This window comes from Adiantum capillus-veneris, chromosome 14 (genome assembly GCF_014529385.1).
Source record: "Adiantum capillus-veneris isolate H3 chromosome 14, ASM1452938v2, whole genome shotgun sequence".
Classification (NCBI taxonomy): domain Eukaryota; kingdom Viridiplantae; phylum Streptophyta; class Polypodiopsida; order Polypodiales; family Pteridaceae; genus Adiantum; species Adiantum capillus-veneris.
In genome coordinates, this window is record NC_140944.1 from 93,993,223 (window position 1) to 94,000,299 (window position 7,077).

Sequence of the window (7,077 nt, forward strand, 5' to 3'; positions counted from 1 at the left end):
ACTGACGTTTTCGTTAGTTTTGGAGGGAGTATTTTTTAGAATACGAAAGATCCTAGAAAGATTTGACAATGACATGTTTCGATGGAGGTAAAAAGGACGCAAACTCACCTTTTTACAAACATTTGACTATTTTTTAAATAAAGTATATATTCTCTCTCTACATATTCTTACAGGGCACAAAAGTGACCTCAAAATTCCCCTAATGAGTAGCCCTTACATTCTCTAGCCACATGGGGTATGTTGGCCTTCAAGTGGGAGATTGTTGGGTTTCAGGCCCGTGGTTGATTATGGCCGGTTATTCCCACTTATTGTTTGTTTCCTAAAGATAATAAGGAGTGTGAGAGTTGCATCACCAACTTCCTTTTTCCTTGTAGTCCATCCCGGAGCTTTATGACATTCTCAATCATTTTTGGCCTCATGGTGCTGTTGAAGACTGATTAGCATTATTTTCTTACCTCTGACATTACGCATTGTGCATATGGATTTAGAGGTATACCTCATGAAGTTTCATCATTTTCTTATACCTTCTTCTCTTTGTACTGCTTAGGCATCCTTTAGTATGTTCTTCACTTTAATTATGTATTTTTTCCTTTTTTTTAATGATGGTGCTATTGGAATCGGTTGTACATACCTCTCCCTATCATATTCCATGCCATATTAGCACTCTTCCCTCGTATGGTTTGTCCAATTTCTCTCAATTTTGTACCACTTACTCTCCTTAGGATCATACACATGTCGTCAACAATTTGATCGATAGGTCCCGCTGGTTCTGGAATGGACTCACTTATCTGTGAATCCCTGTTCTGAGAGGATGTGTCATCCTCTTGACTCTTACAATCATTTTCTTTATATTTCTCACAGTTATCCACCAAATCAAGAGATTCATTGATATTTTCTTTAGTGTCAAGCTCCTTATCATATGCAAATCCTTTTGAAGACCCGCATGTCTTATTCCCTGGATAAAGATCAACATCAACCGTGCTTGCATATGTAGTTCAACTATTGGACAGAACTTGATGTATCTCTTGAGATGTATGCCGCTTTGCATATTGATTCACCCTCTTGCTATTTGAATCTGTGGATTTGTGAGACTATATTGTGAGCTATCCCTTTTTGTGATTTTTTTTTTTGATGAATTCACAGCTCATCGTCAAGAGTCTCAAAATCCCGTCTTTCCACTAGGTCCAACCATGTAGCTGCATCATCTTTCAAAGTCAGTCCAAATCATGCAAACTGTGTTGCCAAATGCAAAACGTTTTGTGCTCCAATTACTCTTCTAAAAGCTGCTACATGATTTCTTGGATCTTTATCTCTGGAGTATTTTGTGTTTACCCATTTTTGGACTTGGGATGGTCTGGCTCACCGATTGTCTACAAAATTAACCATAGACTCTCCCAATCCTTCTCTCACTTCATGCCTTCTACTATGCCTAGGTTCTTCTTCAAAGGGATTGTTTATTCTATTGGAGATTGGTCCTTGAGAAGGCATGTCTGCCATCTCTGTGATCACTTTATCTCTGATTATCTCTGTAGAAGGAAATCTAGGTGGCTCCCTTTTTGGAATTCTTGTAGGAATTATCATGTTTGGTGGAGATATTTGTTGTCCATCATTGACCAGATATCCATCCATTTCTAATGCAGTTTACGGGTTTGTGCTTTCTACAGGTCTGTATTCTCATCCATACTTGTCAACAACTATAGATTTCAATTGACAGTTGACTCCATATGTATAGACATATAAGAGCTTGTAATGCATCCACTCTTCGGTGTATTGATCTCAATACCTAAAAGGTTGACCTCACTTCCATCAATGAATCTATAGTCCTTCACTCTCATGTTGTCTCATGAAAACTTTTTCCACAGACTTGGTCTTTATCAACAGCAAGTTTGGAAGATCCATTATGGGCGGATGCTCCTCTATCGTTGGGATCTCAAAGCTTGTGTAATTTGAGTTTGAATTTAAAGAGGGCATGATCTCTAGGCTTAAAAAATCTAGCTTGATGTAAGAAGACTTATTTTAATGTGTTCAAGTGCTTTGGTCAGGAAAAAGTCAAACTATGTCCAAAACATCGTCTATTCTCTCACAATTCTCTCAAATTGTCAACTTTAGACACCCGTAACATTTGGATGAATTTTGAGGCATTAAACGATGTTTTTTGGATACTAACCAAAAGTAGATGACCCAAAGGGTCTTTGGATCTTATTCAAGGTTCACATTGAATCTTGTAGAGCTACGCTTGAGCTTCGTTTTGATAAAAAACGATTTTAAGTCCTAGCTCAAGTTATGGCCAAAATAGTTAATCTGTTCTTGGAGACTTCATACGCGTACGATGTCTCGTGTCTGAGAATTTCTCCAAAATTCAACTGTAGACTCTCTTGATGTCCTCTACCCACCCCAAGTCTCAGTATGTGATTCTGACACTTTTGAGAGGTATATCACTACTTTTTTGATTGGTTGCCTACAACTTCCCTAGGCAGTTAACTAAGCCAAAAGTGATCCAAATTGCATGAAAGAATGAAATTTGGTTTTGAGGTCTATTTTGTGATAGCGAAAAACTTCTATAAGCTCAAATGTGAGTTTTGACCTTTAATTTGGTACTTGGGACATCATACGCGTATGATGTCTTTTGTGCCGAAAGGAAATGACTTTTATCCCAAACACTCTTTATTACTCAAGCAACTCTAATTAAGAAACTTTTATAATTCAATTTGAACACTTTTTGTGCAAGTTATGGTCAATACAAGCATGAACCTTGCCCAATTTCTATCTTTGGTACTTTTTAGCCCAAATGTGCTCCAATTGCAATGAAATTTTGGCTAGGGACTTCTTTTCTCTTATGACACTATGGTATACTCAAATGTCTCATTTGACCCAGATCTGGGCTTTAATACATCATATGCGTATGATGTCTTTTTGCTCATATTTCACTTAGATTTCTACCCAAGGTAATCCTTGAAGCATACAACAAGAATATGTGATCAACAAACTTTTGATGTCAAAATTGCTCAAAATCACTACTTTTTCACCTTTATCTTCTCAAATATGCGAAAATCTCATTAAATGCATAAATATGTGTCCAAATGAGATGAAATTTTACAAGAAAACTTATTTTATTATTTCCAAATCTCCTATGTGGTCAAAAATGCGATTGGACCTTCAGTTCTTTCCTTGAGACATCATAAGCGTATGATTTCTATGTGCTCAAAATTGGATGAAATTTGGTCTTTAAGCTTGTTTTGTGGTGCTAGACACCCTGGTAAGCTCAAAGGTTTTTTTTGGTCCCTAAAAGTGCGATTGGACCTTCAGTTCTTTCCTTGAGACATCATACGCGTATGATTTCTACGTGCTCAAAATTGGATAAAATTTGGTCTTTAAGCTTGTTTTGTGGTGCTAGACACACTGGTAAGCTCAAAGGTTTTTTTTGGTCCCTAAAAGTGCCCTTTAATTTCCAACTGATCAGTTTGTAGTGAAATTCACTCCAGAGGTCCCTCACTACACTAGCAATTCACAACAACTTACAAAATTGCAATCTAGCACTTTTTGAGCAAGTTATGATCAATTCAAGAATTCACTTTTCCTAGATGCTTCTTATGACCTTTACAAGCCAAAAAAGGCTTTAAAGTCGATGGAATTTGGCCTATATGCTTCCTAAATGCTCTAGGTCACAAGGGTGCACTTAGATGTAACTTTTGCCCCAAATTTGGCCTCTAAGACATCATATACGTATGATGTCCAGGAGGTCAAAATGGACTTCTATTTCTACCATAGGTGCCCATTGATGTGTATAGAAATAATATGTGCTCACAACAGATTTTGGACGTCAAAATTGTACAAAAGCATCACTTTTGCAAGGAAATCCCCTTAACACTAGTTTGGTAACCTAACAGGTCATAAAGTAGGGTTTTCAAAAAAAAAATCCAAACTTATAGTAGATCCACTCATTTTGAAAAATACTTTCATGAGCTTATAGTTCAAGGACTACTACATATGCAAAAAAATCAGAAACTTACAAAATTCCTCATCTCTTGATCACAACAAGCCTCCAAGGTATGTGGACCAGTGCATATTGCCCAAAATAGCCATTTCTTACGCTGATTGCATATAAATAAGAGTTTGGATTTTTGTAGGACATGAGATAAAATGCCCCGCTAGCTTCAATGGGTTGGTGATCAAAACATCTGGTTGCTTTTGCCTCATTATCTTTTTTTGGGGAAACAAAAGGTATAAAAAAGTTGCATGTTTGCCATTTTGCGGACCTTTCCTCAAAGTTTCTATAGACACACTCAATATTTATACTATATACATGTTTTCTTAGTTTCCTTTGGGCCTTTGGATTTAAAAAGAGCCATGGAGAATGTCAAAGAATAATGGATTTCTTACTAAGTGGAACCTTGGGGACAATGATGAAGTGCTAAATACAACAAACATGACAAAACTGGGTTTAGCATTATGACCTTTAGAATCCCATAGAAACTACTTAATATCTAGCGAAATTTGTAGTTTATAACTAGATATTGTTACTACCTACAAAATACACACAACTCGCTTAAGAAACTAGCAATATTGAGAAAACTGTACTTGCTACACTAAAATGTCTCGTATTCTTCAGAATCAAAAAACTCAACCATCATCATATACTATGTATGCTATATAGTGTATTATGTCCCCCAAAACTCAAGGAAAATTAGCTTCATGTCATACATGCCACTTACACAATCAAAATTGCATTTGGATATCAAGAGAGCCATTAACAAAAAACAAAAAACTGCTAATTGGCCAAAAAATTAGATTATGCAATTCTTGTAAGTTGGTCATAACTTTCAATTTTAACACTTACTTCTCCATAGAAGCATCAAAGAATGTTGAGAACTATGAGGGATTATCCTCTAGCAAGCTAAACCTTAGAAACATGAAGTTTATAGTGGGATAGTTGCATAAATTTGAGAAAAAGCCAAAAATAGGACCTGTTTTTTCACACAGTTTAGGTTCAAAAATGTTGTGCAAGAGTAAATGGTGAGATTGATATTCCAAAAAAAAAGTCAAGTTTTCTTCAGCTCATAAGGCAGCTTTGTGGATATATAGAACCTAGAAATTCTTTTTCATATTCTTCAAATAATTCAACCAAAATGGTCACTTAACAGGACACAAAAGTGTCCAAGGACATAAAAGCGTCCTGTTACAATTCTAGTGTTAAAGAGTAAAATCCCCTCAATTCTCAATCTATATGCCCAAATGAGATGAAATTTGGTGTATGTGCTCAACACAACATGAAGAAGATGTATATAATGTCAAAAGTTCACTTTTGCTGCCAGAATCACCCTTTAGACATCATACGTGTATGATGTCTACTGATGGAGTTTTGGCGAGAATTCACTCCGAAGCATCCCCAAGTCTCTAGCACACGTTTTCAAGCACTTCTACCAATTTTCATGCAAAAATGAACCCAAAATCACAAGTTTCTCTTTGTTCCGTTTTTGACACTTTGTCTTTTGTCTTTTGGGTTTCAAGAGTTGGTCAAAACTCTAGTATCAATTCGTACGTATGGCAAAACCCCCCTTTTGAATACTCTCGTGTAGTCGAATTTTTCAAATTTGGTCTCTTGATGCCTCTTGAGACATCATACGTGTATGATGTCCAAGTTTACATAATTTAAAATTTTCCACACAGAACCCTTACACTTGTCCTCTTATATGCACAAAAATATAAACATCTACTTCCTGTATACAGCCTTGTAGCCGCATGAAGTGTCTAATAGGCAACTTTACACTTGATGGGTGCTTTTTTTTTAGTTGCATCCCCAACTTTCTTGGTCATTGTAGTCCATTCTGGAGCTTTATGACCATTCTCAATCATTTTTGTCCTCATGTTATTGTCGAAGATTGATTAGCATTCTTTTCTTGCCTCTGACATTACCCATTGTTCATATGGAGGCCACTACATACCTTGTGAAGTTTTGCCATTTTCCTGTACCTTATTCTCTTTGTACTACTTAGGCATCTCTTCAGTCTGTGCTTCACTTGGATTATGGATTATTGTTATTATTTGTAATGTATATAAAACATAAATCTAAACAATAACAAATTAGAACCAAAAATCAACTCAACCAAAAAGCAAAATAATCTAGTAGAATTCTAAACACTATGTACATTGTACACATGTCCCTAGGGGCTCATATATGTTTTTTGTACCCGTACTCCTCTTGTAGCATTACTATGATGGCATATACTCTTAATTTTTTTCAAAAATTATCACAATCAAATGGAAAAATTCAATGCAAATCAGAAAACATTGCCCTCTAATATTCATAATATTAGGTCCACATTTAGAATTCCTTCCCCCCTCCTTTTTGGAGTCCTCCTTGACGACACGGTATTGCCAAGGGTATGTGTTGTGCTTGGGAAATTAAAAATTATGCCTATGTAGGCCTTTTAATGTAGAACTATTATGTATACACATCCAATGCATGGGAAAAATTTATGTTGTGAAAGATGTGGGTATAAGAAATTTTCTCTCGGGCCTTTGCTGGTGAGGTTTCCTATTCTAAGCAATGAGATGGTCTTTGAAGCTCCTGTGCTTTTTTCTTGATTGAAGGTTGATGAGATTTTTTGAAGGCTTCCTTATTTGTGGTTTAGATGGTTATAGAAAGCTACTATCTATTTGCTCTTGGATTGTTGTTTTTGAAATGACTTTTCTAGTTAATTGAATAGCGTGTTGTTATCTTGTTGACATGGTTGTGTTATTCTTGGCTGAGATTTTTCATCCTGCATAGGGGCCACATATCAGGATGCTTCTTGCAGTTGCATTTTTATGAAAGATTTTGGAATCCACTTCCCATGCACTTTATGCTTGTAGTGGTGATAGTGGTTCTTGGGTTTTTGATCTGGGAAATCAGAAAACCGTGCATTTGTAAAAGTGTCATTCGTGTCACCTACTAGATTGTCTAGATTTACATTGTTTGCATCTTCTTGAAGCTCCAAGTGTTCTATAGAGTCAAAAAACTCATATTCTTCTTCTTTTTTCTTTTTCTCGATCACACTCACTGCAAAGTAAGGAACGACAGCATAGCCATTTTCATCA